At 34.3% G+C, this 20,395-nt stretch overlaps 1 protein-coding gene across 1 annotated transcript in view; it reads right to left on the bottom strand.

Annotated features, from left to right (window-relative positions):
* LOC145692360 (alpha-tocopherol transfer protein-like) overlaps positions 1-20,395 on the bottom strand; it is a 191,745-nt gene that overhangs the window by 134,753 nt on the left and 36,597 nt on the right. The gene's annotated exons all lie outside the window — the stretch shown is intronic.

Raw genomic sequence — 20,395 nt, forward strand, 5'->3', positions numbered from 1 at the left:
ATGCAAATTGTTTGCAAATTTTTTGTTAAAATAATTGAAATTATTACGAATGTTTTGTTACGGTGTAAGACATATAATTTGTGTTTAATAATAATAATAATAATAATAATAATAATAATAATAATAATAATAATAATAATAATAATAATAATAATAATAGTCTTACCTATTTTATGACGCTTATTTGCATAAGTATGGCTTTCTGTGCTTATCTCTTCCTCTTTCAATATTTCATCCGAATCATCATATTCGTTGTTATTCGGCAGGTACTCTTCATCTGAAGAAATATCAACGCATTCAGCGTCAGACTCGGTCTCACATATGTCATTGAAATTGGCAAGAATTTCATCCAGTGTCATCAGTTTCTTGCTCATAATGAGTGTTTGAAATAGTACATCGGTCCGAAAATAATTAGATTCTCCTAATCAGCAGACTTTCTAAAGTATTACTAACTCCAACTAAACTGAGAAAATTGCTGAGAAGCTGGTCTTGAACACGAGGTGGAATGGGAGAGTATTATGAGAAAGAACGGTCGCAAGATAAAGACACTAGCCAGCAGTGTTGCTACAATGCAACAAAACATCACTAACAAAAAAGCTGGGTCAAAATTCACCCACGCCGCCGTTCTAGTATAATTGTTTGTTATTTCAAAGGCAAAGTGTGGATAAGAGTGATACTTAGTACAACCATTCATTCAAGAGAACGAGTAAAAGTCACAAAAATTTGATCCGATTAATAAAAAAATAGAAAAGTTGTTAAATGTAAAGTTTAAAATGGGTCAAAAATGACCCAGCAGCCGTTCTAGTGTTAATCATTGTGTGCTGATGTTAGTTGTTTCTTGTTGTTGGATATTGTATGGACCACTATAATATATTCTGGCATAATTCTTACATAATTTTTCGAAAAGAAAGACAAGTATCTTCTTCTTTTTGGTTACCTAGACTACCCACTTATAACGAATGGTTTCGTTTTCAAATATAATAATTAGGTGTTAAATTTCAAGAGTACATAGAGAAAAATTCAGATTATTTAAATTTATATCGGATTATCTAATATTATAAAAGCTATCTTTTTAAATTGACAATTCAAATCCTATTTATTTTTCTTGTCTTGGTTAATATAACCACTGGCCCAGGACGGAGCGCATAGAAGCACGTAACAAACATAGTGCTTCGTGTATTTATTACTTTTGTATCAAAGAAGTCCTTATCTACCAAAGGATTCTTATTAGACTTTCATCTTTTTCTTTCCTACCAGCTCTTTGCCTAAGGCCAATAAAGGGGTTTGTACCTCCACTTTCACAACTACCACTATCCCCAGCCATAAGCGGTTGAAACTCGTTATGTAACACTCCACCATAATCTAACAAGTCAGTTAGGCTACTCGCTAGAGACGATGAAACACCTTGTTCGCTAGGTCTATCAACATAAGATAAATTAAACATTCCAGACTCAACTCCAGAATCTAAATACGACAAATCCCACTCTTGACTCATATTCTGCGGCAATACTACTCCATAATCTCCGTTTTCAAAACCATTAGGTAAAAGACATTTTTGATTTCTTTCTCACCAATTTTCCATGTTCATTAACAAGCAAAAATAGAAAGTCAATGTTATCTAGTTCAGATAGCAAAATAAAAAACTAATCCTATCGGTAAACGACAACCACTTAACAATCCTTGACATTTAATCTCAACAGGATATATATATATATATATATATATATATATATATTATATATATATATATATATATTGTAACCTTAAAAAATCTTATACATGATCTATCTCAGAAAGCAATAATATATATATATACATATCCTTTATATTTCTCAACTGCGTATAACAGAGATTGATACCGATAATTCCCCAATATCAGTTAGCTTACTTATCCACTTTCTACCTAATTTAGCACTAGACATTTAAACCCATATATTTTCTTTCTCAACGAATAGTCGAAGAGATATGTTTGTAACATGCTTCTATTAGCTCTGTCCTGGGCGACTGGTTATGTTAACCAGGACAAGAATAATAAATAGGATTTGAATTGTCAATTTTAAAAAAGGAAGGTGGGCGCTGTGGCTCAGTGGTAGAGCGTTCACCTCTGGTGCCTGGGGTCCCGGGTTCGATCCCAGCCCCCGCCAAGTGAACTTTGTGGTGGACAAACACCGTGCTCGTGGGTTTTCTCGGGCTTCTCCCGTCTCCTCCCACTTTCTTCATTCCACCATTTCACTCATCTTTCATCATCACCGTCTTCTTTAGCCTAACCGGCATAACCGTCGGACGTAAAACTCAAAGATTTCATTTTAAAAAAAGGAAAAAAATAGCTTATATAAGACAGGAAAAACCGCTATAACTTCAAATAATCTGAACTAATTCTCGGTATAATTATATGAAATTTAACATATAATTATTATATTTGAAAACGAAACCATTCAGTATAATTGGGTAGTCTAGGTAGCCAAACAGAAGATACTTGTTTTGCTTTTCGAAAAACTTTATAAGAAACAAGCCAGGGTATATTATATTGGTCCATACTATATCAAACAACAGAAAATGAGCTAATATAAGCTCACAATGATTAAGTTTTATAGAATGATCTTAACTCTCTTAGAAAAGAAATGATTGAGTAGCACCCTTGCCTAATTAGTTGTAGATATATGTTTTTCCAACAAATCTCAGCAATATTAAATCTTTACAAAACTTCCTTATCCAAAAAAATTTCCATTAATCATAAATATCTTACTTCTCCTACTTAGAAAGTTTCAAGCAAATATAGAATAATATATTCGAAATTTTAAAACTCACCAGATGTATTGCGCAAATCTAATCTTCAAACACCTCTAGCTACACCACAACACAAGTACCTTCAATTATGTATCCTCGCAATCTCGAGTAATATACCGTAATAACTTTAACAACTTAGCATTGCTCACTACACATATTTTTTTTTCATTTTCGAACTATACAATGCAGAGATAGAGGTTATATTTTCACAGAACTAGCAGATTACGACCTTGTCCAGTTATACAGATCGCTTCGAATAGCTCCCCCTTTTCTCAGCAGCACGTTCAAAGGCATGAAATTGGAAAGTCCTACTAGAGGCGCTCAAGTACCCAATGATTGGGACAGTCTAACATAACTTCCATGATAACAAAGTCATATATATATATATATATACAGTGGCGTAGATAAGGGGGATAAATGGGATATATCCCCCCTTGAACCTTTAACTCAGTCAAAATTGTTATATCTGATCTTAACATTTTGTTTGAAAAATTCAATATATATGTTACTCAGTACAAAAATGCGTTCAAATTAATGGAAGTGTTTCGTTCTCTAAGAAATACCCCGTATGGACACAACATTGTGGAAAGGAATTGATGGTGAAATTAGTCCTATGTCAATTACATAGTCAGCTATTTATAAATATTTCAAATTTCTACTTTTCTGAAATCGAAATTGACTGCGTCAAAGCCTTTTCACTTTTTCCAAATACCGCCGCTAAATTTGATCATGGTAACTTTTGATGCTTTCTTTGTGATTCATAAATTATCCTTTTCCCCCGTCATAAATTCATCTTATTATAAATGAAACGACATCACTAATCATATTTGGTAATATACTTCATTTCTATCTCAGAGAATTATAACACGCAAATGTTTCTCTGCGAAGTATTTTTCTGAAGAGGAAAAGAATGTTCTTTTTTTAACACTTTATGTATAAGAAAAACGAAGAAAAACAGTTGCTCATTTCTGTGGAGACTAATATTTTCCAAAGTTCTGTTAAAATTTCACTTCCTACAACGACAGGAGGGTTGGTTTTTTTATATGTGCGAAGGCAATAAATACTTTCAATGGGTGGTCAGTCGAAAGACGTGGTTGGCTTCGTTGTGCGCGGAAGTGTGAAATCTTGCGTTCATGTAAAATGTCGCAAAGCAAATTGACAACTTTTTTACGCGTAAACGAATAGTTATTGAAGATGAAGAAGAGAATAGAAGTGATGTGAAAAAAGGTGTGTAACGAGTGCGAATGCAAATACTATTGAAAATATGCAAAGTACTGGTGTTAGCGCTCCTGGTTCACAAGCTGTACAACTTGTAAGAGACATTTCATGTTTCGTGAATAGGAAGTTAAGTGATGAAGAGAAAATTCAGGTGCTTGATAATGTGTGGGTTCCGTGTAAAGATTACAAGTTTCCTCTTTTGGAGAAATTTAAGGGGAGGAAACTTCGATTTAGACATCAGTGGCTATAGGAATTTAATTGGTTAGCCTACTCAGAAGTGCATCAAGGAGCACATTCTAAATACTGTGTGACATTTTCACATTTAGGAGGATGTGATGGGCAACCTTTGGGGCAACTTGTCAAAATAAAGTTTGATAATTGGAAAAAAGCAAAAGAAACATTCAGGGAACATAGAAACACGAAATATCATATAGATAGTGTGGGGAAGGCAGAAGATTTTTTGAAGGTAATGAAGAATAATTCGAGGAATGTAATTGAAGTCTTCAACAGAGACAAGACTAATAAAGTACAAAAAAAAAAAAAAAAAAAAACGCAATGGTCTCGCGCCTATTGTAGATGCTATTATTTTGTGTGGAAGGGAAGAAATTGCTTTACGAGGACATCGTGATCATGGCAAATTAGATATAAATGAAACAAGCGATTATACTAAAATGGGGAAATTTCGCGCCATTTTAAAATACCGACCTCAGGGAGAAATGATTTTCGAGAATTTGTAGAGGCATCAGGAGAAAGAAATAAATACACAAATCCAACAATTCAGAATGAAATTATTGAGTGCTGCAATCAACTCATATTGAAGAAAGTTGTTTCGCGAGTTAATGCTGCAAAATGCTTTTCGTTATTGGCTGATGAAACAACGGATATCACAGATGTAGAGCAGCTGGCCCTTTGTGCAAGATATGTTGAAAATGGATCTGTACGAGAAGATTTTCTCCAATTCGTTAAAGTTGAATCACTTACAGGTAACGACTTAGCGGAAATAATTTTGACAAGTTTAAAAGACTTCGGCATAAATTGTGAATATTTGCTCGGACAAGGATATGACGGTGCCGCAAATATGTCCGATCAATATAAGAGTGTTCAAGCGTTAATAAGGAAAAAGTATCCTTTGGCAGTTTATGTACATTGCGCAGCTCATTCTCTAAATTTAGCGGTTACGAAAAGTAGTGAACTTTTACCAATAAAAAACTGTTTAGGCGTAGTGGAGAAAATGTACGAATTTTTCAGTTCACCAAAAAGAAAATCTGTTTTAAACAAAATGATAGAGAAGGCAGATATACTACCAAATGCAAAATTATTGAAAAGACTTAGTGTTGTCAGGTGGACAGGAAAATTCGAAGCAGTTCACGATTTCATAGAATTGATTGAATTTGTATTTGAGGCATTGGAGGAGATATCCACGTGGAGTGATTCTACAGGTACGGACGCAAGGCTTGTTGTTAACTCTTTAGACTTCAAGTTTCTTCTGTCCCTATAAACAATTGATTTCGTTTTTAGCTATGACTTGCCGTTATGCAAATTTTTGCAGTCAGAAAACATCGATCTTGCGGAAGCCGTAAATAACGCACAAAACATTGTGGAAGAATTTGATAGAATCAGAGGAGATTCTGAGAAGGTGTTCAAAAGAATATACAATAAGGCGCAGAAAGTAGCTGAAAGTTTGGGTGTAGAGGAAAAATGAGGAGGGTTTCTATGCTTCAGAGAAACAGATCAAACTGTAAAACAAATTCAGTTGAAGATTTTTTTAGAGTGAATATGTTTATTCCTTTCTTGGATCACTTTTCAAATCAGTTAAAAGAACGATTCTTAAAACACGAAAGAACGATTCTTAAAACACGAGAACATTTTCAGAGCCTTTATGTGCCTATTCAGTAGTGACGACATGGAAATTGAGTGCGAGAAGTTCGAAGATCTGGCTCCATTTTATTCTTCTTTTGTAGATAGAGATTCATATGGAGAACTGAGACTCTGGAAAACTAGATTGGCAAATGTAGGATGTAATCACCGTACTGCCATTGAAGCACTGGAAAAATGTGCCAGCAGAAGCTTTCCTAAAATACATAAGCTACTGCAGATCTTATGTACTCTACCTGTGTCTACTTCCACCCCGGAGCGAACCTTTTCAAATCTCAAGCGCCTGAAATCCTACGTAAGAAATTACACGTCTCAGACAAGGCTAAACGGACTAGCAGCTCTTTCCCTTCATCATGACATACCACTGTCGAGTGTTGAAGTGATAAATGAACTAGCAAAGAAAAAACGTCGTCTCGAGTTTGGTTTGTGATGTGATATTGTGTGTAATTGTGACTACTTTTTTTTCGAAGCAATGTATTTAATTGTGTGAATAGTATGAATATATCATATATATATTTTAACCTTTTGATAGACAGTACAAATAGAAAACAAAGATTTTTAAGTCGTAAATTTAACGTTTACAAGACTATTAAATAATTTGATATTTTATCCTGTGCATGGAATCGGGACATTTGAGAAGCGAGAGCTGAAATACAAGCCCACTATATTCAAATACAGGTATGTAGGTTTGTATTTTTGGGTTCAAATTTAATATTAGTATGTAATAGCAAGAATTATCTTTTTTCGTTTTTGGAAACTTTGAATTGTTTATGTCTTTCTATAGATATACACGTAGGAAGAAACTTCATTTATTGATCAATATTTCTCCCATAAAATCAGCTATGAACTGTTAATTAATTAATAATTGTTAATTAGTTTATATATATATATATATATATATATATATATATATATATATATATATATGTGTGTGTGTGTGTGTGTGTGTGTGTGTGTATGTGTGTGTATCCTTCCTCAGTTTCCTGACATATCCCCCTTGTCGAAATGCTATCTACGCCACAGTATATATATATAATGTGATAAATGTAATATATATGTAATGTGATAAATCATCACACGTTACACATTGCTTTTTCTGTTGGTATTTATATTTTCAATTATTTGAATAGCCCAAGAATGTATAGAAATTCTGAGCTATTTAAAATAGCATTTTTCCTTAAGACAGAAGTAAATAAACCACTCAAATTTATTCCTTCTTCGCTTTTTTTCTACTCGGTACAAAAGTGAATGGGCCACACAAATTTATCCGTCGCTCCGTTTACGAGCTTTTTACGTTTAAATAGTTGATCTTTGAACTAGATGGTCAGTACTTTTCGGAAATGTAGCAGTTGGTGACCTATTACTAATTTTGGAAACAGCACCTCAATATGTTGCTCTATTTAGAAGTTATTTATGTTCAAATATTTTTCCTTTGACCTCGATGATCAGTACTTCTGGAACATGTAGGAGTTGATGACCTATTACTCAATGGGGAAACAGCACCTCAATATGTTGCTCCGTTTATGAGTTATTCTGGTTTAAATATTAGACCTTTGACCTCGATGCTCAGTATTTTTGGAAGATGACCTATTACTAAATGTGAAAACACCACTTCAATACGTTGCTCCGTTTACGAGTTATTCGGGTTTAAATATTTGACCCTGGAACTCGATATCAGTACTTTTGGAAGATGTAGCTCTTGATGCCCTATTGCTAAATGTGAAAACACCACTTCACTACGTTACTCCGTTTGCGAGTTATTTGGGTTTAAATATTTAAACTTTGACCTCGATGGTCAGTGCTTTCGGAATATGTAGTACTAGATAAATGCTTGGGTAATTTCAGCTATGCTACATAGGGGTTGGTAAAAGGGAACTAGTACACTTCTGCTATTGGTTTATATTCTCTGCTGCTTTAACCCTGCTACTACCGGATTTTTTTCATTACACTGAATACCGTTGTGGTGACTGGTGATCCCATTTCATTTATTGAAGAAACACAGCCTTCTTTGTTTAAAAAACATTTAATGGTGCCCACTTTTACATTCTATCGTGTTTGTTTATACATTGTTATTAACTTAGCTTTTGTGATCACATAATATGCTTAATGTGTTGATAAATTGATAACATAGTGCAATTATATAAATTAAGTACAGGTACGCACATAGGGAAACTTAATAATTTGGACGATGATTAGTAGTATAGCTGAATTTTGCAGTCTAATTGCCTATTTTAGACATACAATTCGATTTTAAAACAGTTCTCTAAATTTTTGTTTACCTGCCAAGTAAAGTTTTTTTTTTTTTTGGTTCAGGAAATTTTGAGCTCCAAGAAACAAACTACTCACAAAAGAACGTGTACAAATATATACTGTTGTTTTAGTCGTTGTCACATTTTACACAAAGAATAGCTGAGTGTTGCTTATACACGTATGTTTCGCATCTTTGCATATGTCTTGCATACCATATCGCTCATAGAAATGACAACTACCACGTTTTCGATATTTATTGGCTTCTGAAAATATACACGGGAACTCTGAACACCGAAGTCGGTTTTGTGTTGTTAGATACTTAGGTAGTTCAAGAAGAAATATTCTCCATCTGTAATTACTTCTGCTGTTCTATTCAGGATTGAGTGAAAACCAAATGATGAAAACATTGAGAGCACTAAAGCTAATCACGGAGGGGTCAGCGTCCTCAAAATGACACTAATTGTACATCAATAGTAATGTTTCTCGCTATATAAGAGTCCTGTAACGTACTACCACATGCATCAAAATCGTCTCTAATTGGAAATAATTTCTTCGAACTATAATTTTTGCCTCGTTGTTGAGTGTCATTGAACCGGAAGCATCAAGATATCTGTATAAATCTATTTCTCCACATTGATTTGTTGGAAATAGGCATGTCATCTTCTTTATTCCACAAATGTGTAATACATTCATTGTGTGCTTTTTATACTTCCGCCAGTATAAGAAGCAATATCAAACACTGAAGTTCACCCTTATCAACATACGCCCATTTTTATCCATATGTAATAGAGCATTCCTTGTTTGTCCATTTCAAAATAGTTTCAAGAATATTGGGTCTCATAAAGTGCTCGAAAGGAGATCGAACCATATCCATATTCCTGATACTATGACGTGTAAGCCCTGTTTCCAGTCATGATATTGCGAAGCGGAGTCTTAGAGACAGAAACTGAGTCCTGAGAAGTCCCTAGTGGATTACTATTGTAGATTGATTGTCCATTCTCCGACTTGAAAAGAAAATGCGGATTCATAAGATAACAGAAAGGGAAAATCAACATTGCAATAATATAAGATGGCTAACAGAAATCAGAATCAAAATCAGAACAAGGATAGAAATATGTTTATCATTGTAGTTGATCGTACTCATTAGGAAGAATTTTAGTGGATTATTCAGAAACACAACATTGAATAATGCGCCGCGGTGGCTCATTAGTAGCACCTTCATCTCTGTTGTCTGAGATTCCTGGTTCAATCTCAGCTCGCGCCAAGTGTAATTTGTGGTGAATAAACACAGTGTGCATGGGTTTTCTTGGTGTTCACTAGTTTTCTCCCACTTTCTTCTATCAACCATTTCATTTATTCTCATTATCATCGTCACCTTTAGCCTAGGTGGAATAACCGTGGAATCTTTTCCAATTCATTTACCTACAATATTGAGTAAGGATGGGAAAAAGGAAATAACGAAAAGGGGAATCATATTATCAAATGAAAGAACAATTCTGAAATGTGTCTTTCATGAAAGTTCAGAAAACTAATAGATCAGAACAAGAAATACAGCAGATATTGCAAGGCTACGTTTTCAACTAGGATCTTTTTCTTATTATTTTCATTACCCCGCTGGATCTAAAGGCTAGGATATTTACCTTCGACCCAGGGCCGGGTTCTATTCCTGGTAGGAGTACAGTTGAAGGAAGAAATTGGTTTGGATTCCCCTATACTCAGTACGCCTACGTCTCCTTTAGTGTACACAGCATAATCGAGTGACGTCAAACTCAAAACAAAAAAAGCAAATCATTATTTTAGATTTTTATACTACATGAAAGTATATCCGACTGTATTTTACCATTTCCATAAAATAATAAAATCAATTGACAATGATTCACCAAAATACAAATACAACAAAAGTAGAAGTCCATTAGAATATACTTACTTGTAATTGCAGATGTTGAGGTATCATTCTTTTCAGCATACACTCTCTTCAGAATCTAGATATGAATCTGAATCATATTCATCTATATCATTATAGTCCAAAATTTCAACTATTTCACAATCGTCACTAGATGAAACATCATCACTTGCAGGATCTTCTGGCGGAAAGTCAGAATCAGTGATTTCTTCATGCAATTTTTTTCTACGTCTTTGCAAGGTATATTTTTTGATGCCATGGTGCTTCTCATACATTCGAGAAAAGAATTGAAGAGTGACTTGTGTCAAATTTCACTCCGAATAATCAGTGGCATGTATCGGAAAAATACAAAAGTTATTAATAATTGATGGGGTCCTATATGACCCCAATGGTACTCGGTGCAGGAAGTAGAGAAACTTGCGCTCACACAGCACACAAAAAATATCACAATGTACCAAAGTGAAGTTCCAAAGCAAACATGAAAATCAAAGGTTTGTCATTTTTAATGTAATATATTACGCGAGTTACACACTGTTAAACTTAACTTGGGGTCATATAGGACCCCACGGTAGTAGGACGGTTAAATAGGGGTTAAAAATAGGGCATACTCTTTCTACATAGGAAGTTGCGAAAATATGTGTTCGTAGTCTATGTGTAATCTCTGATTGGATTATATGTTCATTGTCTTAAGTAATTTCTGCTATATTAAAATAGGGGGTTGAAAAAATGCGCATATAAGGGAACGAGTACACCCCCATTATTTTCTGCTATGCTAGTAGTCTTTGCAATTTACATAGGAGTGCGTTCGTGGTCTATGTGCCCATAGTTTTGTGTAATTTTTGCTATGTTAAAATACGTGTTCGTAGTCTTATGGAATTTCTGCTGTGTTACATATGGGTTGGTAAATGCGTGCATAGCCTTTTATTAGCTTTGCTATGTTTGTAGTCATTGTGTAATATCTGATTGGATTATGTGTTCATTGTATTAATTTCTACTATGTCAAAATAGGGGTTGAAAAAGTGCTCATAAAAGAACGAATACACCCCTGCTACTGGTTGATAGCCTTATGTATTCTCTACTGTATTAAACAGGGGTTGTAATCCGTGCTATGTTAAATAGTGGTTAAAAATAGCCCATACTCTTTTATTAGCTCTCCTATGTTTGTAGTGTCTGTGTAATATCTGATTGGATTATGTGTTCATTGTATTAAGTAATTTCTGTTATGTTAAAATAGGGGCTTAAAAAGTTTTCAGAAAAGGGAACGAATAAACCCTTAAAATATGGTAATAATTGAGATCGAGTTTTCGGGATGTTTAGTTTTCTGTACGCGGGTCATGGACGTGCGGGTCTTACGTATTCTCTGCTAGGTTATATAGAGGTTAAAAAAGTACTTATAAAATAGAACGAACACACCCCTAAGCATGGTCACAAAAGCTAACGAATACACCCCTGTAACAGAGGACTCAATTTCTCTACTCGTACCTGGGACGTCTGACATCGCGTATCAGGCGGCACTGGGAAAGCTGTTCTCTGCTTCAGGCGGGACTGATGAAATGGGTACGAGCTCAGTGGCACAGAACCGTTATTTTTCTATTACTATCCATCACAATTCCCATGTGTCAGTAGCGCGAATTAAATTTCCGCCTGTTCTTCTCATAGACAGTAGCTGTAGGAAGTACTTGTGTCAACGGAAGCCGAGCGGGATGAAGCACTGTAGTGAAGTCTTCGTACAGAACTTTTTAAAAATGGAGTCTGGATTGTTAGAAAGGAGTTCTCCGAGAAATAGCAAGGACATATGACAGTTCCCTCTAGACATCTTATTTTGACGCGATTGGCTATGGATATGTAGTTTTTCTTGCTAACTGAAATGATCCACTGAATAGTTCTGCCTCTTAGATGAGAAAACATTGATTGTTCAACCTCATCTCCTTGTATTATACTAAGGTAATTGAAATAGGATGGTTCGATATTTTTGGTGTTTTTTAACTTGCAGTGGAAAAGTAAAATAGTATACAAAATTGTGCGATACGAAGTATTTACATGAGCTTGTACGTGTTCAAGTCAATGGCGGAGGAGAATGGATGGCTACAATCAAACAAAAGTCAACTAAACTCGTTGAGAGGTGTACAGAATAAAGTACCATCAATATCACGGACTCGTGCAATTAGAACCAGGTCTTCTGAGCAGATTCGACGTTCAACCAGTAGTGGTGTTTCCTTAAAGGCAAGCGACATTCCCCATTACTCCAGAGGTCCAGCCTTCTGCGGAGAACTAAATGGTATCACTAGTGATGGGCAGTAGGAATATTCCTGGTGGGAAGGAATTTAAAAAATGGGAATATTCTCGGGTTTTTCCTCTGGCATATAAATTCCCGGGAAGGAATTGATTTCCATTTCCTTACTTTATCTTCCAATTTATAAGAATCATGTGACTAATTACTTTATTTTAATATATTATGATTTTCTCTAGGTTTTAAATAATTTGGAGGTTACAAAGTTTAAATTCTTTTACTGTACTTTATATAAATAATAAATTAATTTTTAACTTCTATTTCCATTTGCACTAAAAAGTAGCAAAGTAATAATTTGCAAATGATGAAAAAGACCATTTTGTAAAGTAATGTAGAATTATGTAGAAATAGAGATGAAGTACTATTAATAAACCCTGAATCATCGTTAGTAATAGACGTCAGTCTGTCTCCTCACTTTGACTCGAATTTCTGAAGAGGTACTCGGACTTCTCTTGCATGTGAATTAACGCATAAAATTTCGAGAAATAGGTAGGAAGAAAGGACGTGTGTGGCAATGTTACGTGCAAAATTATAAAGATAAGAAAGTATCTTGCAAATATTGTAAATTTACATATTTATTCGCAAATGTTGACAAAATGGTGGAACATGTCTCTTCTGGCAATTACCCAACCTAATTTGTTTATAACATTTAAGCATTTAATATATTGATAATATCAGTAGTAGAGTCAAGTTTAGAAAATCCACTTATATATAACTTTGAACTTTTTAGCGGGTTAAAAGTATGTGGACTTACTTTATCATATTTGACCCACATTTACTTTCATTCAACATATTGTAAATAAATATCCATTCATGCGTACTCTCTAAGTATAATAAAATAACTTACTATCATACTGAATATACATTGTAAGACTCCTCTGGGGACAACAGTAGTAATATGCTGTGATATAAAAACAAATTTAACTTTGAAATCACAATAATGTAATAGAATGCAATTTTCTTTGTGATTGTACATAAATCCCCGGAATATTCAAATTTTTGGGAATCTTCCCGGGAATTTACCCATCACTAGGTACCACCGGAAGTCTCATACCGGAAGCCTTACAATATTGAATCATAAAGTTCTTCAACGATAATATGTTCGACGTCGAGGACAGCGCAAGATCACGTACGATCGCAAATCTGGCATCCCACTTAACATGAAAGAATATGATCCAGCAAATTAGCAATTATAAACACTGGCGTGAAATCTGCCAAAGAATAACGTATAGAAATGGTCTCATATGTGGAAAATGTTGTGCCGAGAGGGAAACGTTTGCAAACAGTTGCTTGCCCGTTTATATATCCAGACCATGGTTGTGTAGCAACGGTTATAAATATTTTATGGTAGTTACTGATGCATATAGTCGATTCGTTATCATTGAAACTTTGACAAATGTTAACTCTAGAGTAATCTACAATATCCTCGTTAAAATCATTTATATGAACGGGTAACCCAAATTGTTATATCTATCTATCTATCTATCTATCTATCTATCTATATATATATATATATATATATATATATATATATATATATATATATATATATATATATATATTACCATTTTACATCAGCAATTATTTTTTAAAAACTTTCAGCTACATAGCAAGACATTCTGTGCCTTTAATTAATTTGATATTGAGCACTTGTGTGCCAAATATGTACTGGATTAAGTATAATTTAGAACTCTCCAAAACGTTTACTTTAGTTGATCTTTCAAATTTTTATGTATATTTCATGAAATATATCATTACGAATACGATAATCATTTAATAATGTGTATATATGAACAATATTTTTATTTTTCTATTGTCTGGAATGGTGTATTTAAATTCTATTGAGTAAGTGACAAGTTTACAAATCTACGCATATACTTTTGAACCCAAGAAATAACTTCAGTATTAGATCGTTTTAATATATCCGACTGCAATTTAGTGGCAACTAGTGGAACTGGGGCTAAGTCGACAGGTATAAGCATTGAAGGAGAAAACAGTTTCATTCGACGCTGCGAAAGGAGAAACAAGGAAGAAGTAGGAAAGAGGGCCTCCTCTGTAATGCCTTGTGCTACCATATTTCCAGCTGTTATACTGAGATACAGAGCTGTTGCCACACATTGATCCTCACCATTGTAGTAGTGTTCATAGGGTTGCTTTGGTAGTAACTGCACACGGCATAGAAGTTCAGGTTGGTGTGCTGCAGATCCCTAACAGCAGAGGTATAATTCAAGCTGTAGCCTGTTGTTTGGCAATCCTAGAATGTGTCATACAGACAGGTTAAGGAACTTTTCTTCGAAACAACACCATCGAATACCGGCCTTTTGCGTGCTACTTGCACCAACATTTAGCAGTCGTTGGGTAACGAGCTCCTCTGGATGGTCTCCTGTCGTCACATTTTGAAGTCATTCTGTTCGAAATCTTCAATTACGTATATGGTCCTTGGATAGGGAAGAACATCTCCGTGTTTGCTCCGTTTAAGGAACAATAGTATTCTCTAGGCCACGATTATTGGACCTCTGCACTCGATAAACCTGATCTGGGGGAAATATTATCGGACTTACTAGACATGAAATACCAAGCACTGAGTTTCCTAAAAAATGCAATTGAATTTTCTGCACATCTGCGTAATAATTACAAAGAATTTCTGTTTTCATCATATGCCTTCTTCAGTGAGCAGCCTGAAGGAAGAATTCGCATTAAAAACCTTGGTACTTTCCATCATGCCAGGTAGATGTCAAAGGCTATCAATATGATAAAGGTATTCCTGTTCTGGAAGAAGATGAAAGCAATAGCCAAAGTGCCTTTAAATGCTATTCAGAGCCATCTGTGGTATCTCTCGGAGGAGTTAGTGGGACTTGCCTTTCTTGACGAACAAATCTCTTACCAGGACAAAAGAAAGATAACAGAACGGGCATGACAGAATGGAAAGGACACAAAAGATTATAAAATAAGAACTAATTTCTGACAGCCCAGGAAAACTGCACCAGAGAGACAGCGAGAAAAATCTTCGATGCGATGCATCCAAATATGCAAGTCTCTTACCCTTCTCGCAATATATGTTAAAATGGAAGGATGCTGTTACATAGCAGGAATTTAAAAATGATCTGAAGGTCATGGCAGTTGTGAACGACAGTGTTGAGTGTACGATCACTCTTACTACTAATTTTAACAATTGGCTAAGGAAGAATGCGTATCAGAAACAGTACCTTCTAAAGTTGGTTGCAAAGCATCGTAAATATATGTCATCTCTTCCGAAGTCTTTGCTTGAGTGAAAAGTTACAATTGCGACGTGTTCATCCTTGGACGCTAACTGTACTGGAGATTCATTTAAGATAGGTTCTTGAGAATTCCTACTTGGTACTGGTATACAAATTATCCTTAACCCTTTCGTGTACGAATGAAAAAATGTTTTCTAAATTGGTGCACAAAAATATATGTCTTTTTTCGAAGAGAAGGCTGAGCGAGTCATTTATTAGTGTTTCCGGAACCAAGAGTAGACCTTCAATAAAATCACTGTACATGAATGGTTACTCGGAAGAATTCATTGAGATTTTTACAACTAATTTTAATTACCTATAACTATCGCCACATATGGTTGCAGTACACGAAAGGGTTAAAAGTGGATAAAAGAATTGATGAATCTGAATAACGTAGAACATTATATGCACGTAGGATTTGTTTCGTATCAAAGTGTTGTACATCTGTATATAACCTGTCTCAAAATTACCTTCAAGATAAAAAAAGTCATTTTTCAGGAGACCCTTTAATTTTGGACTATGAAGACAAAATTTCGGAAGTGAAATCTTTATAGTAAGTGCTCGAAATTGAAGCTGTGTCTTAATTAGAATAGACACTTCTGGAAAACTGAATCAAATGTGTATGTCTATCTATCTAAATATATTCTAAATATTAGATATATTTAGGTAGCTAGACATACACGTTTGATTCAGTTTTCCAGAAGTGTCTATTCTAATTAAGACACAGCTTCAATTTCGAGCACTTCCTATAGCAATAAGTAACTCCAAATGAATGTCTAATAAGTATGTCATCTAGTGCAGTTAACACCAACCGATTGACCCTACTGTTACAAGGGTTCGAAACTGTCTTGGACTTTTTTCTATTTATTTTCTGAAACGTATGATTAAATAATAAAGTATCATGAAATAATTAATTGTGTAGTTTGTTACATATGTAAACTTAAAATTTAATGTTTTCATGTGAAAATTGGTGTTTTTTACCTACATTGAATTTCCTTAACTTTTAGTTCCAAAACTTATACTCGTAAGATTTCTTAGTTTAAAATCAGTACAATAATCAGTGAAAGGGCAATACTATGTCGTGATGAAGACAACAAGTCCTACGTATTTCATTATGAGCATGACTATAACTTTACAATCATCATCAGAGTTCTGCCACATTGACAGGTACTTACAGCAAACAATCTTTCTTTTCTATTATCAGCTTTCGTTTTCAAGAAATCAAAATCTTAAACCTTAATATATTCCACGAGCTGATATCTTCTTCCCCCTTCTTTCTTCTTCCAGAAACCTTTCCATCAAAAATATTAGAAACCTTTCCATCCATCAAAAAGGCAATTCTATCTTACAGATTGTCTTAACCAATTTCTATTTCTTATCGCTATCAACGTCAGTATCTTCTTATTCTTCTTTCTTCATTCGTTCTTCTCAGAACTTCTTTGTTTATCATTTTCTCTTTCCAGCTTATTTTACAATCCTTCCCATATCTACATCTCGAATTATATTATAATGAATATAGTTTTAATTATAGTAAAACATGTGTGAATTTTCAGTAATGTATGAATCTCCATCTCTACATTGTAACACTGGATGGAGGATTCAGATCGGTTCTTATAGCCACTTTTTTCAAAGTTGGTATTTACTAAATATGTCGTCTTAACTGTTTGTGTGAATAATAATCTTTTATTTCATAAATGATGATAATTGCATTCACAATAGCGAATAGCACGTTTGGTGTAGGGTTGTTTTCCTATTAGTTCACACTCTCCCCCGGAATAAGCTATTTCAACTGGACAGAATGGCTCGTATATCATACAATATTTCCAACTTACGGAAAAGTGAATTTTATTGCTCCGTTTTTTAATACATAACCGCCACAGACAAGTAACATTTCGATTTTATTAGGTTGCTTCTTAGAACGGTTTAATAATATAAATGCAGCACTTAATTTTCTTGAGTTCTTCCTTTTCCATTACCTGCCTTCAAGAAAGAGTGAGTAAATTTCAACTTAAAAACCATGGGGTTCTTATTATGACAGCCATTCTTTTCGAAAAGATTGCAGGTGATAAATAGTGACTGAATATCGGATGATCAGTTTATATTCTTAACGGTTGCCTCAAAATTTTCTTTCACAAGTTTCGCCACTGCAGATATCTATTGTTTCTTAGTTGTGTAAATTTGGTAGCCCTTTTCATTAACAAAATACCAACTCAAAAATTCATTTTGGACGATTATTTACTAAAAGCGAAAGGGATATAGAAATTCTTCATAAAGTTGAGAGTACAATTCTGCGTTTTACAGTAAGTCATGGACATTTATATTCGTGGTGGTAAACAAAATAAAGTTAGCTCCATTACAGTGAGTGAATTGTATCTAATATATATACATATATATATATATATATATATATATATATATATATATATATATATATATATATATAGGCTATATATGTATATATATATATATATATATATATATATATATATATATCTTGCCTATAAATTTCTACTTACATGTTTATTTGCGTTTATTTCAGTCTAATTTCATACTCGTCCAAGCATCACTGGTTATTGTTGACTTCAAAACGAGAAGTCTTATGAGTATATGTTTTGGAACTGTTAGACATATCAATTTCTGGAGTTACTGCTTCTAGACGTTTCTTACGCGTATCATCTACTTATAAGAGTTAGCCTATTGTTAGGACTAAATACACCTAAAGATTACGCTATATACATAATGAGTACCAAATAATTTAACACCAATTAGGTAATACCTGACACGCACTTTAATACCATTTTCTATTCCCACATAAACTGATATAAATTATAACGTATGTATAAAACTTAGATATAAAAACCAATATATTTTATAGCGCTGCAAAAGCTAGAAAAACTCTACATATTCAAATACATTATCTATCAATTCTTTATCTTCTTTTTACATGAATTTACACATTACCATAAGCAGCCACTAACATCTGCAAGATGAACTAAGCAGGCATTAACATTAAAATCTAATATTCTGAAAGAGGAACTAACAGTTAAGAAAATGCCATGTGTCCAAGAAACACCAGTTTTAAGATCAAAGTATTAAACTTGAAATTTACATATGTAACAAGTATAATATTTTTAATTATTTTACCATATCTTCCTGTTTTAACAAGAATTTTAGGAATAATCCAAAAAAATAGTCAAAAGATTGCGATCTTGGCCAAGAATTTTAGGAATGATCCAAACAATGCATCAAAAAATCGCGATCTTGGCCATTATTAGTTTTTGGATCAGGGACCATAAAAGTTTGAAACGGCTTCTAAATCGGGATTTAGTATCTTTTACGGAATAAGCATATCATACTGAGTTAAGTGATAGTTTGGGTTTGGCTACACTATATGTAGTTCTCCAGATATAAGGCGTACAACCAAATGTTTTCTTGAATGAAATATATTGATTTTTTTGGAACAGGAGCCACAAAATCTTTGAACGGTCTCTAAATCGAGTTTTAATATTTTTTGGGGGGGAAATAAGTACATCATATTGACTAGGGATGATTCCATACCGGGACCAAGTACCTGGGGAAAACCTATATATCGTCTGAAAGCTCTTGCCGTGAGAACTACGAAACCGTTTTCAAATAACTTACCAACCAGCAACTTGACTCTATAAGTGGCCGATTTGTTGGTGTTTGTGACCCTATGTATAGCATGTTCGATAGAATAGAAATGAATGTTAAGATGTATCACGCGTAAGCGCCTGAGCCCATGATGTTCTTTTTCGACTCACTGCTAGAACGGCACTTAGGCAAGAGTTTGATAATATCACTTTGCACCCTCACGTATCCATTTGGTCAGTGTTGCCAACGAACTCTAAATACAATGTGGAAGATGGTTTCTGTACCACTGGATATATATCCATGAAACGTAGCATAAACATCGTTAATCATTGGAAAGAATATACTGTAGACGTATTCCTCTCCCAACTACTCCAGTTTGTCAATGTTACCAACCATTTGTAAAAATGAGAAGTTGTAAAACAGTTTCCGTACGATGAGACGTTTATACACCAAGCTTGGCAGAAACATCACACGACACTATAGCCAAAATACGTTGAGTATTACCGTATCCCAACCATCTTAGGTTATCAGTGTTTTCAACCATTCTAAAATACATTTTCTCGAAATGTTGCTTCACCATGTCATATCGAAGCTCCTATGACCAGATATATGCATGACTCTCCCAAACCTTTCTTTCTACATGATCTTCTATCCAGTACCAGTCGTTGCTGCATGGTCAACAGTCATGTTCCATGATATATGTTCAGCCACATGTTCACATTATTAGACAATATAAAAATACCGCCAAGCTGTTATACTGTTATTTGAAGAGATTTCATATTGAAGAAGTTAGCAATACTGACTGACTAGTGCTTGGGGAATGGTACCAACCACAGTATGTTTGCTATTGTGTCGAATGATGTTTATTTCAAGTTTTGACTCTATGCTTGCAGTGGTCAGGCAACCTTTCGAGAAAATGCATTTTAGAATGGTTGGAAACACTGACACTATGAATGCTTACGGGTTTTCACTAACATACTTCAAACTAGTATGTGTTGCACTCTAATTATGTCCGCCAATGCTGTCGAGTTCATGGGAAAATCTTTAATGTTCGCATTGGTTGGCAACCCTGCCAAAGTGTTTTTTTGGGGGAGGGGGAGACGGAGATATTCATTCACACTATATTTTCCATTGTCCATTACTGCAGCTGTCACATTTGTTCTATGTACGTTCAATGGCACACCATTTGCATCATTATGATGT

The sequence above is a fragment of the Thermobia domestica genome, chromosome 8 (assembly GCF_964235325.1).
Source record: "Thermobia domestica chromosome 8, izTheDome1.hap1.1, whole genome shotgun sequence".
Lineage (NCBI taxonomy): Eukaryota > Metazoa > Arthropoda > Insecta > Zygentoma > Lepismatidae > Thermobia > Thermobia domestica.